Genomic DNA, 18178 nt, shown 5'->3' on the forward strand with positions numbered 1-18178 from the left:
TGGAAAGGCTATGCATCGTAGGAGAATGTCAATGCTATTGTTTTGTATAATCTGATGTTATTCATCTTATTAGCACTATGGTAGAAATGTATCTGCTATTTACGATATTGGTGCTAGCGATCACATTTGTCTGCTCCTGTCTTTTGATTGTTGCAGTGAATATGTTTCACACTGGACTGACGCTTGACCAATAAATAACTATTGAAACTATTCCAGTTGTCATTCTATGTGTACTCTGGGAAAAATAAGCACGAGTGACTGAGCGAAAGATACCCTATTGTTTTCCACGATACCTGAGGAATCAGGGTTGTCATGTTCGGTGGTTGCCAGAAACTACGCACTTCACTGTAGAATACAGGGGGTGGTAGTGGCACCGAAGAGCTAGCTGGTCTAACTGCTGCCTCATCCTGTGGGGTTGTCTAGAGTCTGTCTACACACCAAGCCCTCAGTTTGGCTCATCTAAAACAGGCAGGTACTGAGGGGATCCCAGGAACTACACAGCAATAGGTGAGGCAGAGGCATTGACCTCCACATGTAGGTTTGTGAATGGCATTTTTCTGTACATTAGTAGTATTATTGTAGTGCAACTAAACATACTACAAAACTGAGCCTCTAAATAGGTTCCTACATGTAGATAGGAGCATTTAAGTATAGTTGGCTTCTGAAATCATGGAAGCTAAAAGATTAACTCTTTTTACAGCACAGAAACAAAACGTAAAAACAAGGCGTTGTTTCATGATAAATAAAAAGAATCCCTAATTCTCCAGAAGTATTCTCCCTGTGCATTGGTAAGGTAAGGTAATATTTATTTTGCTTGATTAATTAAAATCTTTTCAAATAAATAACAACAAGATTCCCTTATACACAATTAATATAAACATAAAAACAACGATAATAGATCATCAATAAAATATTGCCAGTTTGTACAATGTGCCGTTCTGCAAGATAATGAAAATAAATCCTTATACTTCAGAGAGAGCTGAGCTAACAATAACTTCCCTTGGTTGAAATGCAGCATGACGCAGCATAACCAAGTACGTTGATCTAAGCTGGTGGGTGTCATTAATTTAAAATGCTAATGCAACTATAGGAAACTACTAAGTTCATTTAACATATAAAATGCGTTTTCTGAACCTATAGGCAGTAAGTTAAAGTGATGCTGCAACTGTAAAGTGCTATTACTCACTTATAGCGGGTCCCTTCAGATGTCCTTGTAACCTTATTTTTTACAGACTTCAGTGTACGACAAGTTTTTGAGTCTCTTGGTTGTCGTCTCAAACAATTTTGTGAGCCAACAGTTAAGCTGAACCTCAACAGGGTTGAAGCAAAGCTTAACTGCCTGCCTACAGGACCGGGTGCCATGATACCTGAAAAAGGGACGTAACAAGGTGGCTCTTATTATCCTTTGCATTGCTGACTTTGTTTATTTTTTTCTTCCTGGATCCTGCATGGTGGTCCCATCTGTCTGCTCTAAATCAGACAGATGCTCACACACTGATGACAGTGTGGCAGATGAACTGGTGGGTAAAGGTTTATGATGGCAGAACCAGCTGAAGCTTAGAGGTCGGAAAACGGGGCCTCATTTATGGCATTTTGGTGAAGGGCACCTTGCTGCCCTGCCCTACACCAAAGTGAAACGGCAGGAAAGCACCTTATGTAAAAAATACAGTGCATTCCTGGACTTTCTGCATGCGCTGGCGCCGTTTGGCAGCCTAGCATCAACGTAGGCAGTAGGAACCACGCATTTGTGGACAGACTGATTCCGAGCAACCCTTCTGGATATGTTGCCATATAGGCCAGCTAGCTCACAGTGCCCCCATAAGCACCCCCAAACCTAGACAGCTAGCAGATGGTTCTGACCTCCACTGAACATAACAACCTTGATCCCTCAGGATTCCTGGTAACAGATCTAGAACCCTTTTGCTCAGTCACTCGTGCTCTCTTTCTCTTAGAGAAATATATACAGAATTCACAGAGGGACGTTTTCAATGTTTATTGAACCAACGTGATTCTTGTATAAAATATATGTGCTGCTATGATCAATAGACAGTAACAAATTAAAATTATTAGAAGTATCAGGACAGTGAACAGAATAAAAAGTTCCACCATTGTGCTGAAACAACAATATATATATGCAAGCTTACATAAAAAAAATATATAAAAATCTGGATTACTCCTACTATGCGTACCCTAATCTAAGCATCTAGGTTGTGTGTGTTCTGCCAAAAATCCCCGTACTGGATGATCAAGCCCAATTACCTGGTGGGAAAGAATGCAGGACGTCTTTTTGGTCACGAGATGGACACCCCTCGTAGAGATATCAGCAGGCTGCTGGGCTGAAGCATCAGCTTGTAGAGACCGTGCAAATGACAGCAAAGTGTTCCTCTGCCAACACCTGGAAACTGATGTTTATTTATAATAAAAAGGCATCCTTGGGCCTTGATCTTGATCAGACTGCCATTGTTTGTGTGTTTTAGATATCTATGTCGTCATATGTATGAAAACAATAGGAACATTTGCATAACATATGAATAAACATGGTGTCACGGAAGTATGATAGTGTCCTTGGGAAGTTGATTCTGTAAGCAAGCAAAGTTTCCAAGAAACTAATCCAGACTGTCATCATGTAAAAGTGAAGGCAACTTTAGGGAATACCAGTGTATATGTGAAATTGCAGTGTTTCCTTCCAGGCCTAACTGAGACACGCGACAGAACCCTTGCACCATGGGGCAAGGTGCCTCCATTACAGGCAGGATTGTTTTTGTGCAGAAAGATGCACCTTCCTAAAAAAAAACATTCCTACAAAGCGTTTTCCTTCCTTTGTGTGTACTGCAGAATGCAGCGCACGTGGAAAGAGGAATAACTGAGGAGAAATTAACATATTTCTCCTTGTTATGCCTCACCTCCGGAGGCAAATGGATTTGACGCTTCCCCACGTTCACATCACTTTTTAAATCTGGGGCAGCGTCAAATTCCTTGGGTGTTGCATGAGAAAACTCACTGCAATGCCCATGGAACTCCTCCCAGGTGCAGAGTGAGGTGATACAGCGATTTGCTCTACATTTCCTTACTCATGATTTATGAGGACGGCTTTACATGGGTTCATAAATCTTTAGGAGAGCCCTTTATCACGCATGAACCACTTTACATGGTATAAAAGTGTAGCAGGGCTCTCATAAATAAGCCCAACTTAAAGTGAGGCAAGGGAGCCACAGGTTGTTGGGCTTGAGTCCTGCCAATTTATGGTGAATCTCCTACTCCTCCAGACCTTAACTAACACCCACATCCTATCCTTGCCATTATTTAACTCAGGGATTAACAATGTGAACTGCGGTACCGTACAAGATAATGACAATTCCAAAAGCACAGACGTTGGTGTGAATCTGAACAGATGCTCTAGGTTTGCGAGTCCAAATCTCAGCATTCATTCAAGGTTAAATATGTGTGGGGCAAACATCAACATGCAATAATGATTACTGAGTAATGGCGGAATCTAAGAATTCTGTTATGAATAATGAGTGATGGAGCAAGCCTGACCATACATGAAGGATTCCTGAGTGATGGGACAAACCTGAACATGTGATGGTGATCATTCTTGGCAAACTGTGGGCATTCTTGACAGTGTTGCTCACCTCTAATTTATGCTTGCCCATGCATCATGGTAGTCATTCTTAATATATTGTGGGCATTCTAGGCACTTTGGTGCCCTGTCGTTCTATAATTATTGAACTAACATAATATTGGTAATTTTGAGTATTTTTATAACACACTGCTGTCAGAGGCTATCCTTATTCTCACTAATCCATGCATCAATTTTTAGTTACTACTGTCATCCTCCATGCATCCATTATTGCAAGATACTGATGCTAAGCTTTTTGCCAGAATAATACTTACGAAATTAACAGAATGGCAGAAGGAAGAAAAAATAATGCCCGTAAACCAAACAGGCTTTATTCAAGGATTAGGTACTACTACCAACATAATGATTCTTGCACTTTTAATTGACAAGTCTCTCCGGTCAAAAAAACCTTTGTATCTTTGTTTTATAGATTTTAAATCGGCGTTTGACTGTGTCAACCGAAAACTCCTTTGGAAAAAATTAGAAAAAATGGGAATTCCAACTCCATTCCTTAGGTTAATCTGCCTTTTATACTCAGAGACATGGGCGAGCGTGAGGATGGGGGATGGTCGTACTTTATCGAGGGAGATCCCAGCTAATGAAGGCCTGAAGCAAGGCTGTGTGCTAGCTCCCCTTCTTTTTAATCTGTTTCTTGCTGACCTACCTCTAATCTTAGATAAAGAAAATACACATCCTCCGAAACTGGCTGAAATGAGGCTCACGAATCTGATGTATGCTGACAATGTCATTTTGATGAGCCACACAAAAGTGGGATTACAGCGATTAATTAGAAGGACTTATATATTCAAATGAGAATGGGATGGTTATAAATGAGACCAAAACTAAAATTATGGTGGTTGCCAAAAATGGTAGGCTTAAATACAAAAGCCGCTGGTTTCTGGAAAACATAGAACTGGAACAAGTCGAGGTCTATAGATACCTCGGCGTACTATTTGATGGAAAGGGCACCTACCAGCAACACATCAAAGAGTCGCAAAGAAAAGCTAACACTTTGACTTCAGCTTTTAGAACTATCCAGAAGTCTTTACCCACCCTGACCTATGGCCCCCTTCTAAGTACAGTTGGTGCAAAACTATTACCCGCGATTACATATGGCAGCGAAGCGGTGATGGGTAATGACAGCGTCAATTTGAACAAAGCCATAACCAGAGTCTACAGAGCGCTTTTTCACCTCCCAGCGAATGCGTCTCCTTCGCAAATAAGGTTGGAGTTTGGCCTTACCAATCAAGAGTTTGCAAGGCAAGGACATTTTATAAAAATCTGGAAAAAAATAAAAACTGATCAACATAATGAGATTTCCCAGCTCTTATGGTCAGAAATTCTAAGGGACACTAACTCCGCGGCTGCTGGCTATCTTAGTGAGGCAATTAAAGTATTTGGAATTACATCAATATGGGAGATGAACACAACTAAGTTATCATTTAAGAAAATTATTAATAAAACTGCAGCCCACTTATCGGTCATAAAGGATAAGGCCATTCTTACAAAGAGAAACCATGCATGGATGGTAGTAAACGGATATAAAAAGAAGGAGATCCAAAAATACTTGATGACCCCGTGGACAGAAAAAAATAAGCAAGTTCTCCTTAAAGCGAGATTTGGATCTATGCCTGGGTTATGTCATCTTCCACCATGGGAATTTCAAGAAACCAAAACAAAATGTAGACTGTGTAAGTGGGGAGAGGAAGACATTTCTCATTTACTATGTATTTGTCCCGAACTACTACAAGAAAGAAAAAGACTGCTTAAGGCCCATTTCAATTCACGCAGCATACGGTCCTGCAGGCATGCGGTGATCAAATGTATGGTTCCAGACGATATTATTTTAAATGTTTCTTTTGTAAAGTTCCTAATTTTAGTCAAAAAGAAACTCGGTGAGGCATCTATTGCAAATATTTAATTGATTAAGTTAGTTCATGTAATGCAATTTTATGTGACTTTATACTAAGAATATAATTTCTAATTTTTGCTCCTTTAATATTTTCCTTTTATTTTTTTTGTACTGTTGTAAGATTTTAAATAATCAATACAATAAATTACTTTGACTTTGACTTTGCATCCATGCAGTCACTTCTTTGAGAATTCATCTATAAACTCATTCATGCCCTCACTCACCCGGCTCTCAGTTAGATACTTATCCATCCATTGACACATTCCTACATTCCCCACGCATCCAACCTCGCTATAATGCACAGAGACTCTGAATCAAGACCATGACTTTCTTTGCACGTTAACAATGAGAGTTTAATCACAAAAGCTGAGTTAATGAAAGTACTTTGGGGAAAATACAAGGCCCACATTGTCTAAGCAGCTGCACAGTCAAAAAGAACTTTCAAGAGTTAAAAGTGTTGGAGAGAAGAAGCAGAAAAGATGTGAAGAAGAATCATCATCATTCAAAATAACAGTATTGGAGCTGGCAAATCTGAATAAAACAAGCTGGGGGTCTTTGAAGAAACATGCTAGATGTATTTTTGAAGACAAGATAAACCTTTATCAGCATTATTACTCTTTCCATCCCACAGAAATGGAAATGCCAGAAATAATACGAATTACAGAAAAAACAACGACGGAGAGCTCTTGTTATCACAATACTTATTCACTAGCGTCATTTCTTAACCAAGAAAACTAGAGAGTTGTATTCTTGACATAAGGGCTGAAACATATCGCCCGCTTGAGTTAAACACGGAGACCAACTTGTTCAACTCTCGCCGTCTGCTCCAAATCTGATGCCTACATGGCCATGAGGAACGTTTTTCCCTCTTCCGCCGGTTTATTGTTGCACAAGTCATTAGGACAGCATTGAATGACCTTCCATTCCCCATTGGCGGGGTCTTCAATATCTCTACACCACTCCTTCGTTGTGCAGCCTTTTAAATTATCTGTAGAAAACAACAACCTCATTAGTTTGTTCGGCTTTCATTTGCTTCTACAAGGAAAGGACATGAATCGAGAATGAAACATTGCATTTCCCATCTTCTCCTTACTCGTCCCATTGCTCCCTTCATGAGTGAATGTGCCCATTCGCCAGTGCTGCTCACACTTCCTACAGCTGTTCTCTCTTACTTTCCCTGGCTTATGGGAGAGGATGTGGCCTTATGGGTTGAGCAGTCGGCCTCCAAGCTGGGGAACCGGGTTCGAGTCTTGGCATCGACGCTCAACATCCTCTGATTCCGGGAAATCTCTTGGGGGCATATGTATCAACATCTCCATTTGAGATTCTCAAATAGCGATTTTTAAAGAATCGCTATTTGAGAATTGCAAAACGGGATGTATTTAAAAAATCGCAAAACTTTTGTGATTTCTTAAAATTCCTTAATTGCGATTAGCAAATTGCGAAATCGCAATTAAGGAATACCTTCCCATTCATTTCTATGGGCCAGGAGACCCATAGGAATGAATGGGAAGTAATTCTCAAATTTCGATTCGCAATTTGCTAATCGCAATTTGAGAATAATTTCAAAGGTGCAAGGGTGTCAAGATGACACCCTGATGCACCCCTGAAATTAGCATGTGTGGTCATATGGCGCACATACATGCCCTAAGGCCATGTATGTGCGCCACGTGGCACTTTGTAAAATTACAGAAAGTGCATTTTTAAAAGAAATCGCAAATTAACATCAACTAGTAGTTGGTGGTAATTTGCGATTTCTTAAGGATTATTCGCAATACTTTGGTGCGTGTAACATTTCATTTAAGAAATCGCAATTTGCGATTTCTTAAATGCTTACGCAAACTTAAGAAATCTCTAAATTAGCGATTCCTTAAATTTGCGTTGAGGATTTGCCTCATACATCCCGTTTTGCGAATTTTTAATCGCAAACGCTGTTTTTTGCGATTCACAGCGTTTGCGATTAAAAATTCGGTTGATACATATGCTCCATAATCTCCCTGTGCCTAACAAAAATGAATGTGTCCATCTGTAACGAAACTGGTGCTCTGATATCTTCGTGTCGAGTTTGTGCTATATTAAACTCTAAAAAATATAGTTGTTTACCCGTAAATTTCCCAGCACTCCCTGTTCTTTTGTTGCGCTCGTGTCACTTCCTGAGGACTGTAGGGCTTTACAGGGGGTACTAAGACCCCTCTATCGAAGATATTGTTAAGTGGTAGGACCCTTCTATTTTACTTTGCTAAACTTTGCTCCTCGCATTTGTTAAGGGCTGGTTTAAATCTCCCTGTGGTGGAAGTGCGGCTGGGGGTTCAAGACTCCTCTTCGCCCCCTGTTGTGGCTCTGAGGGATGGTGGGCTGCAAGCTGCATCTCTTACTTGTGTCTCGTGCTGTCTTTGTTCTTTGGGAATTAACGGCTTCAGTGAGCACTGTTCCTTTAATTATAGTGACGCTGCAGTCTAGATAGTTTCTTGATGGCCAAGGGCGCCACTAAGTAGAACCTACTTCTCGGTGCAGTGGGCAGAGGGGCAGTGTCTGAATATGTGGTCCCTATGGCTGCTGCAGCCTCCTTTCTTCTCTGCTGTAGTTCTAATATGCTCCAAAAGAAAAAAAGAAAGAGGAAAGGAAGGGAAGGGAGGGGACGAGTAAAGACGGTTCAAATTCAAATAAGCCTAATTTTGGTTAATACACAATCAAAAAAGTACATCATAAAATCTTCAGTTAAAAAAGTAAAAGAAATAATCCTGATATGAACCTTTGAGCAGCTGCATTGCAAGAGCCAGGGGGATAGATGATGCAAGAAAGTGACAGTGCATGAAAACTACAGAGAACTGAACAGGATGGCCCTCTGGTATTTTACAAGCTCAAGTTCTAAGGTGACATAAAATCACATCAATAGTCATGCCTTTAAACCATTACAATACACGGATTATATGAAAAAAAGTGACATCATAGCAACTAAAACAACATAGATTTCATTTTTGCAATTAAAGATAGTTAAAGGTTGAAACCTTGGCTCTGAGTGTTGGATGGAATATACATCCTTGAGTAAACCCTGCCCAATGGAAACCTACAGAGGCTTATAGAGTTTCTCTTTTAAGAGAAACCTTAGGCGCCTGGATGTTTGCTTGTCTTTTAAATTTTACCAGGCAATTGGTGGGCCTCTCAGTTTTGGCCCCAGGGGGTATTTAAGTAGACCATCTCACCGGTGCCTCCTTGCGGCTATAATGGGGAAGCAGATCAGGAAGACACACTGTTCTCCTCCTTTCACTGAGAGATACCTACATTGAGTCAAGAATAGGGGACAGGGCTCTGGTTTTTCCTCTGTGTCTGATAAGTATTTGTAGAAGATTGCGAGCTGCCTGTTAGAGACGCATGATTTTCTTTACCAGGAGAATTCATTGCCTCTGGGTTCTCCTGTCCTCAGGCAGGTCTTCCTTCTTTCTCCATCCTCCTGGTCTTCTCCAGAGTATGATAAAAGAGGTGGTAGGTTTTCTGGATGATCTTTCTGCTCATAGACAGAAGTATATTTTAATAGAGAAGCGGAAGTCGGTGGTCTCCTACCTCTCTCACAATCTTCAGCTGCCTGTGGAGGAGGATTCTTGAAGTACAAGTGGGGAGCAGTTTTGTCAGTTCCAAAGGCTCGCTGCTCCCAGAGTGTCTATGGTTACTGGTTTTTAAAATCTCTTGAAGAGAGGATGGAAGGACCCTGCCAGAGTCTCAGTTCCCATCTTCATGGGGAAACGTGATCCTTTGGCTAAAGGAGAGACAGTACAGCCTCAGTGAAGGGTGGTGGACCTCCTCGTAGCGTGTTTAGTGGGTAAACCCTTCCTTCTTACAGAGAACCTTGTCCTTTTAAACCCTGAAGATAAGAAGGTTAAGGGCCTTGGGAAGAGACTTCATACAGGTCTTAGTCTTGCTTTGAGTGTGTGGATCAGTTGGATATACGGGGAGAGCTGTGGAACCGGGTTCGAGTCTCGGCAACAATGCTAAAACATCCTGTGATTCTGGGGAAATCACTTAATCTCCCTGTGCCTACCAAAAATGAATGTGTTCTTCTGTAATGAAACTGGTGCTCATGTAAAGCGCTCTGATACCCGATTCCTCGGGTCTAGTTTGAGCTATATAAAACTCAAAAAAAAAAATATATGGCTCTCAATCCTTAGTCAAGGAATTTTAATTTGCCTCTCTCATGCTGCATTCAAGCTGGTTAGAATTTCTCACAGATATGGGGAAAAATGAAGAACCAGGCCCATTTCCTGTCGGATGTTATGTTTGACAAACTACGAGCCTCAGCCATGGCTTTAGCAAGCTCAGCCGCTACCAGGCATCATTTGCACCTTAGGAACTGGTAGCAGCCAAAAGAATTGCCTGTTGAGAATTCCCTTCTTGGGTATCAAACTCTCTGATGGTAAGTGATCGGAAGTTCAGCTTAAATCCTTTAAACCCTTCGCCGCGGGGCAAATTCCGCCACGGTGCGAGAGGGGGTGGGGTTGGGCGTGGCGCTACCATACTCAGGACGGCCCCCGGCCGTCATAAATCATGGTGGGCGTGTGCTCATGACGGCCGGGAGCTGTCCGAACGCCACCCACTGATTAATTCTCTCGCACAAGCGGGGAATTAATACCGCATGGGCAGAGTGGCAACGTTCGGACGGCTCCCGGCCGTCATGAGCACACGCCTACTGTAACTCATGACGGCCGGGAGCCGTCACGAGCACTAAAGGAGTTAAGAGCCAGAAGCACATTAATCATTTTTGTCATAAACAGAATTCTTGGAAAAGAAGCAGGAAGAAGAATGAGCATTACCAGAGGAAAAAGACAGACTTCTACCAGAATAAGAGCTGTTTCCAGCCTAAGGGAAATCAATCAGGTCTTCTTCTCGTCAAGCAGCTAGGCAAGGTAATTAGACACAGAGGTCCTAACTATTCCAGAACCTCTATGAGGCCATGGGGAGGTCATCTGCTGTTTTGTCAGCAAACATTGTGAGATTTCATACATGTTTTTTTAGCAGCTTGTTTCTTAGTGATACTTCATAGATTTTCCAGACCCACATTTTGTGCAGACCTTTTGGCCCAGGAACAAGTTAAAGTTGGAAGCCATCTGGGATGATATATCTCTTCTGCAGGTCAACAAAAGCATTTACTCTGTCTCTTTAGCAGAGAAGGCCCTGGGAAGCTTCTCCAGGGGTTTCCTTGGCCAAAAGGCTTCAGGAGACTTCAGAATGATGATAGACTTGATATTGCTGATTCATTATATCCACACTATGAATTTCAAGATGAATACTCTGAAACTCCCATATGAAACTCCCATATACAGTGGGAATTTTCTTATAAAAATCGACTTACAAGATGCCTACCTGCATGTCCCCATAGCTCTGCCCCAAATGGTTCACTGACAAAAACACTGACACCCAAAACATCCCCATACCACAATATCGAGTCATAAATATAGATGTAAAAAATATCGATATCCTGTATTTATAACGGTAAGTACAAAAATATATTTTTTTAAATACAGATGACATAAATATAGATGTAAAAAATATCGTTTTTTATATATATATATTTAATAAAAAAAATATATTAAATAATAAGGACAAATAAAAAAAAATAGATTTAATATAGTTTTTAACAGAAATAACAAATAAACTTAACTTAAAAAAGTTAAACACACATATATAATAATCATTGTATATGTTTACTGTAAAACAATTAACAAACTATTAATATAAATGTATTTTATAATTTTAAAAATATATAAAAATGTAACAAATTAATATACATATACATATACCAATTACATAAAATGTATGTTCAAAAACCATTCTATTATTAATTAAATCATTAAACTATTCTATTTAAAAACATTCCAACTTAAATTTCCCACTCCAGTCAATGCAACAGTAGAGAAAGTGTTGAATAGCGGAGAGGTAACAATTACTATTCCCACTCCAGTGAGTGCAACAGGAGGGAAAGTGTTAGATACCGAACGGGTGAAAATCCTTATTCCCACTGCAGTCAGTGCAACAGTAAGGAAAGTGTTGGGTAGCGGAAGGGTAAAAATTACTATTCCCACTCCAACAAGTGCAACAGTAGGGAAAGTGTTGGATAGCGGAGGGGAAAATTTACTATTCCCGCCCCTGTGAGTGTAACAGTGGGGAAAGTGTTGGATTGCGGAGGGACAAAAATGACTATTCCCACTACAGTCAATTCAAAATCAAAAACGAACAAAATATCAACAACATCAAAAAATATTTGAAAAACAAAGTAAATTAATTTTGTTTTTATAAATATGTTAAAAATGATTTATTTATTTATAGAGCGCGACATTCATCCAATTGGGATATCACGGTGCTAATGTAGCGGGTGGTCAGTTGAGCTGATCCAATTAAGGTCAGTGGCAGCAATTCTAAGGAAATAGTTAGGTTTTAAGTTTCTTCCTGAACGTCATATAGTCTTCAATTAGCCGTAGTTCCATCGGAAGCTTGTTCCAGTGTAACGCTGCAAGGTGCAAAAAGGAGCGTCCACCTGCCCTGCTTCTATTGATTGTTTTAGTCTCCGCTAATGCTAGAGAGCGTTACCTTAAGCACCTGGACCGGACGTAGAATTTGATTCTATTCTGGAGAATCTTGGGGCCAGTACGATGGAGTGCCCTGTACGCATGTCCTAAGAGTTTAAATCGTGCTCTTTGGCGCATAGGCAACCAGTGAAGTTGCCTCAGGCATTCCGTCGCAGAGCTGTACCTGCCCTGGTTGCACACCAGTTTGGCCGCTGCATTTTGTATCACTTGCAGACGTCTAAAAAGGTATTCTGGTGTTAGAGCGCAAAAATCCAGGAAATGGGGAAAAGGGCAAAACCCTGTATCGATATCCTCCCTTCGTCACAGACCCAGCATCACACTAATGCATTCACACATACAGTCATTGGTGGGGCCCATAACACCAACATTCACACGTCACTTCCACACTGGTCTGCACGCTCAGGAGGAATGAATGGTAGAAGCGCTAGACATGTAGGGGAAATACCTTATAACCTATAGGAAGAAAGTTATATTACAAAACTATACATTGATAACTTTTCACCTACAGATCTCAATCCTAAACATCAAGGCACTCCTCCCACGTGATCAATGGATCAAAATAGTTGGATTGGTTGATGGTGATTTAGAACCAGCTAAAATACATTTCAAGATTTAGATCTTGCCATATTCAATAACCCACAAACTCGTATCTTGTTAATCAATATTTGTTTATCTAATTTTACATCAAAGGTTAAATTCGCATTTTGGAAAGTTTATATCAAATTTCATGTAAATCGCAGAACATCATATTTACCTAATCTGGCTATCTGAAGTCCTCTAAGTCTGCATACTCAAATCTGTTGTCATTCATCAAAGCGGATCAAAGTTCAAAGTTCTTTGCTCAGCACGCTACAGTCTCAAAGATTGGCCAAAGACCAGAGACGTGCAAGCATCTATCAATGCCCATAGAATTTAGGAAAAGTTCGCAGTCATCAGATGATTGGGCAGCATCCGGACCATCAGGGATTCAGGGAAAGGCAGCAGTCACCCTAAGCAGTAGAGTTCGAGTAGCGTCACCGTCGTCGCCAAAGTAGAAGTCGATCGTCAGTCAATTGCTGGCAGTCGGTCGGTAGATAGCTAGCCACTCTCTATTCTACCATGGATTTTTATAATAAAATCAAAGCAAGAAGATACATTTTTGTTATTTTATCATAGTCCTGATTGTCTGGTTGAGATCGTTCGATGGAAGCCTTTCGGGATTTTGGTACATTTCAAGGGGTGATGTCACAAAGTTCAAGTAAAGTCAGTCCGTTCTGGTTTACTGTGAGAGTCTATTGTCTTTCATCTTGGCCATCGTCCCACCGTGGCCTTGTTCTGGTACATTGGGACATAGGTCATGCAGAGGCTGTAGAAGTTTTTGTCGCTTCTGCACAGTTCGCTCCGCACCTCGTGGGACAGTAGCCACTTCGTCGTGTCGCGTCAGCGGCCATCTTGAATTTAGGCCCAAAATGCTAACTTATGCTAAACAAACACAAAAGAGTAATTAATACATAGAAATAATGAATCTAATGTTAACCCCTTACTAATCCCTCTATGTGTTGGTATTTATCTTGCGTATAGCGACATTTAAAGCAATTATATTCACCCTTTAGGTCGTCTTCTGGAGCAACATTTCAAAACATTACAAAACCCACATATATCATGCAATATTCTATTTACTACATATACTACTGTTAGTATGCGTACGGATTTTAGTCATAAAGGTTATTTAGCCATGCAAAATGCAAATCCCACGTGTAATTTGTATATTAATAATGTTGATTAAGAAACATGCAAAACTCATTTAGTAATATTATAATTAATAGATTATATAATTAGTTTATACATGCAAAATAGGGGGGTATACAAAATTTTGTACTACCCGCTCCATCAATCCCCCCTTTGGTGATTTTATCACCACACCATTAAAATTTTGTATCAATTTGTCAGGATAGCGAATGAATTCTTTGGTGTTAATTTATATCTCTGTTTCCCCAATGTCTTCTCTTCTGGCTGTTATATACATACTTTCTTTCATTTCTTCTAATTCTACTTCTTCAAATTCCCTCTCTTGTCTCTTATTCTGTCTTCTTTTAAATTTTTCTCTTTGTAACTTTTTCTGTATTTTCTTTCGTTTATGACATAAACATCCTAGTCTTAATATTAATACTATAAAAATCACACAGGTTAATGGAAATAAGATTCTACCTATAAAGCTACTACCTAAGTTTACTAAGAAATCTTTAATAGAAGAAATTTTCTTACCAATCTTTTCCCAAACACTTTCAACCTCCAGTGGTGCAATTTCCTCATGCAGATCAGTTATATTTTTAATGTAGACTTTCAGATCTTTACTTTCGTCAGGAATGTAAGTACAACAATGTTGAACTTTCAGCATTCCACAGACTCCACCCTCTTTTGCCAATAATATATCAAGGGCATGTCGATTTTGCATTACTATAGCACGCATGGCAACCATTTCAGTATTCACCAATAAAAATCCTCCAGCGGTGCTTGTTGACAAGCGATCCACTACAGTTGATAGTTTTCTAATTTTGTGTGCATTCAGAGTTATTCCCACTTCTGGTATCAATGCTCCAAAGATGTCACCTACAATTTCTGACCAAGATTTTCTCTTTCCACGTGCTAAATAACTACCTAACTTATGTACACCATCTTATCCTCTCCCCATGTGGAATATTTTTGGGAAAACCAGACCTACATAACATGTGCCATACCAATGGTCTGGCAAACGATAATATGCCTTGTTCCCGCAGATAAAATATAACCCAGGAAAATCTGGATCATTTCCTCCTTTAAATCCCCATCCACCCATGATTCGGTATGTATCATGGCACTCACTGTTACCTACAAAGTAATTATCATATGCAGTTTGATTCCTTCTAATACACAATTTCCCTTTCTGAGGCCAATCTAAAGCCATAGTTGGACTAGCTTCTCCCTTCAGGTGTTTTTCTATTTCCACATCCCAGACTGTCTTTTCCTTTTTTCTCTCAGATACTTTCTTTTGCATTTTCAATCTTCTTTCTTCAACCATATCTAAGAACGTCTTTTCTTCTTTCTTTAAACTGCAAGTCAAATTATTTCTAAATATATATTCTAATGTTAGTTCTTTAGTCTCTAAGAAAAATTCACCTAATACCTTAGCAGGCGTTACTTTATTCAGTTTGTTAATTGCAGGTACTTGTGAAAATATGTTATCTACATCTGAAAAATAGTATTCTAATTTCCCTATTTTATAAAACAGACTAGCTATTCCACTACATGTTATTCCATAGGTTACTGGAACGTGATGGTAGGTCACTCCCTCCGATACAGATGCAGGTAGCTGCACGCAGACGTAGCAGTCCCTCACATCCCTTGTCTTTACATATTCATACAATAGTTTTGAAAATACATTGTTAGAGAAATCATTTATAGACCTATCTTTATGTAGATAATTTCTATCTATTTTAGTCGGATATACCTTTTGAATCTTTTCTATATTAGTTTTATTTTCACTAAGTCCTTCTATTGTGTCTATGGTAACCTTAAAAGAGATCATCAGAGCTAATACACTCCATAAAAGCATTAGTAATCCTGTACAACAACAACACATTTTAAACCATCGCTTTAAGAATACACATCTAGCTTCTCTACATTTCTGTGTTAGCCATTTTGTAAGAATGATCAGTGTCTTTTGACTTAGCCTCTTCTACTTCACAACTAGTTTGTCTAACCCAATGCTCTAAGCACCTACTTGGTTCTATCAGTTATGTCTTTGCCAGAATTTTATTGTTTTTCCATTAGCAGCACTTCTGTCTTGTTCAGTTTGGCATTTGATCATCTTTCACTTTTCCCTCATAATCTGGATACAGAACTTCCTGAACATCCGTCTCTTCTCCAATATCGGACAAGATGACTCTCAGGATTTCCGATTCTTCGTCTTCCTCAACCACTTCTGGTACAGTCACCTCTGGGTTTTCTTGGCTGTCCGCCTCTTCTTTTATTTCAGGCAGGGCCACATACGACTATTCTGGCGACTTATACTTCTGGTTAGGTTTTCTTGTTCTTTTGCTTTCCTCAACTGCAGTTATTTTCTCGTCTTTTGATTTTTCTTGACTAGATACTTCATTCACCTATTCAGCTCTTGGTGAATTTACTCGTGTTAGTTGATATCTCAGCCTCTTTATCTTGTTGGGGCAGATTTCATCTCTTGCAGATCTTTTCAATTTACTTCCTTTATCATTCTTTTCAGCTCTCCGTGCTCTTTTCCTCAGAAATCGACCTTCTGGTACTTCTTCATCACTATCCTCTGATTCTTTTTCAACTTGCTTTTTGTTTTCAGCTGTCTTGTTTTCCACCACTTCTTTTTTATTCCCTACTTCTGTCCCTCCTCATGTTTCTTGCACAATATCTTCCTGCTGACTAATTGTCCCTTCCTCTAACTGGATGTTTGAATTCCCTATGACTCCTCGGGGGGTCTTCCACAAGAATCTTTCCCTCTCTTTCTGTATCTGGCACCTGTTCATCTACTTTTGTTACTTCAGGTGGAATTTCTCTCAGCTTTTCATCAGGAACTTCCTTATCAATAACTTCTCTGATTGTCTCTTCACTGCTTTTCTATTTTCCGGAATGTACCGGTATCTGTTCAGTCTCTGAGTCTGAGCTGGTATCCGAAATCTGCAATCTCCTTCTCAAAGGAATATTTTCTGGGGCAACGGTTAGTTTTGGCTCTGTCTCCCCCCTTTTAGGATTTTCTCTTGTTCTCGTTTCTTCAGTGTCTGATTCAGAACTACTCTCTGACTCATCAAAATATTCTCCTTCTTTGTTATCCACTGGATTTGGAATTCTCAATGTGTCGCTAGCATGGATCCAGTTCTTGATCCCAGCACACTTCACAGCTGTTGTGGTAGTCAAAATCACTTGTCGTGGTTTTCCCCAACGTGGGACCAAACAGTTCCTCCTTCTGTGTACTTTAATTCTTACCCAGTCTCCTGGGCTCAGATCATGAGCTTGCTTCTTTTCAAGGGTGGTGGCATCCGCTCCAACCTGATGAAACACAGAATGAACTGCGTCAGCCAGCCCCTTACAGTAATCCAACACCAAGTCATCAGTTATAGGCAACAGCTTGTTGACTGGTATGAATACATGACGCATTGCTCTTCCCATGATAATTTCGTGTGGACTCAGACCTGGATCTGGAATAGATCTAATAGTCATGAGTAACAGAGGCAAGACATCAGGCCATTTCAAACCTGTGGCTAAACACATTTTTCCCACTCTGTTTTTAATGGTGTCATTCATTTGTTCCACCACACCAGAAGCCTCTGGGCGATAGGCACAATGCAGTTTCTGTTGTACATTCAATGCTTCACAAATCAATTTCATGATCTCATTATGGAAATGCTTTCCTCTATCTGACTCAATTGTTACTGGGAACCAGAATCTAGGGATGAATTCCCTCAAAAGCAATTTTGCTACTGTAATTCCATCGCTTCTTCTTGTGGGATATGCATCTACCCATCTAGAAAACAAGCAGACCATTACTAGAACATACCTCAGCCTGTTACAGGGAGGCATTTCAATGAAATCAATCTGCATTCTGGTGAAAGGCCCTCCTTCTCGACCTATCGTTCCTAGACTTACCACTGTTTTCCTACCAGGATTGAACTGCTGACATATAAGGCATCTTTGACAAAGGCTTTCAGCTACAAGTCTAAATTTTGCATTGTACCAAGTTTGCTTGAAGGAACGAATCATCGCATCTCTCCCTATGTGTCCCTGTCCATGATACATCCGTGAAGGGCAGACATCATGCTATCATGCATGACTGGTCTTCCATCCCGATAGACCCACACATGATCTGTTTCCCTTGGTGCACATCCTGCTTTTACCCACTGTCTCAATTCCTCATCTCCTGCTTCTTCCTGCAATTGCGTCACTTCCTCCCAGGAACCCACAATGTTAGTAAACATTAGGGTGCAAGAATTCATTTCCCTTTCTTTCGCCCTGTTGATGGCGTTCTGATTACGCGCACAATATTGAGCCATATTGTTAGCATATTTATTGCCAACAGCAATGTAGTCT

The 18178-nt window shown here is 40.1% G+C and overlaps 1 long non-coding RNA gene across 1 annotated transcript in view; it reads right to left on the reverse strand.

The window, feature by feature from the left end:
- Positions 1–5858: 5858 nt before the first annotated feature.
- The window catches only part of LOC146844059 (uncharacterized), a 113458-nt gene continuing 101138 nt past the window's right edge, over positions 5859–18178 (reverse strand). Inside the window, exon 4 of the long non-coding RNA XR_014981121.1 lies at positions 5859–6519. This is a non-coding gene — a long non-coding RNA (uncharacterized LOC146844059). The remainder of the gene's footprint in view (positions 6520–18178) is intronic.

Source organism: Triturus cristatus, chromosome 4_1, assembly GCF_964204655.1.
Source record: "Triturus cristatus chromosome 4_1, aTriCri1.1, whole genome shotgun sequence".
In the NCBI taxonomy this organism is placed as follows: domain Eukaryota; kingdom Metazoa; phylum Chordata; class Amphibia; order Caudata; family Salamandridae; genus Triturus; species Triturus cristatus.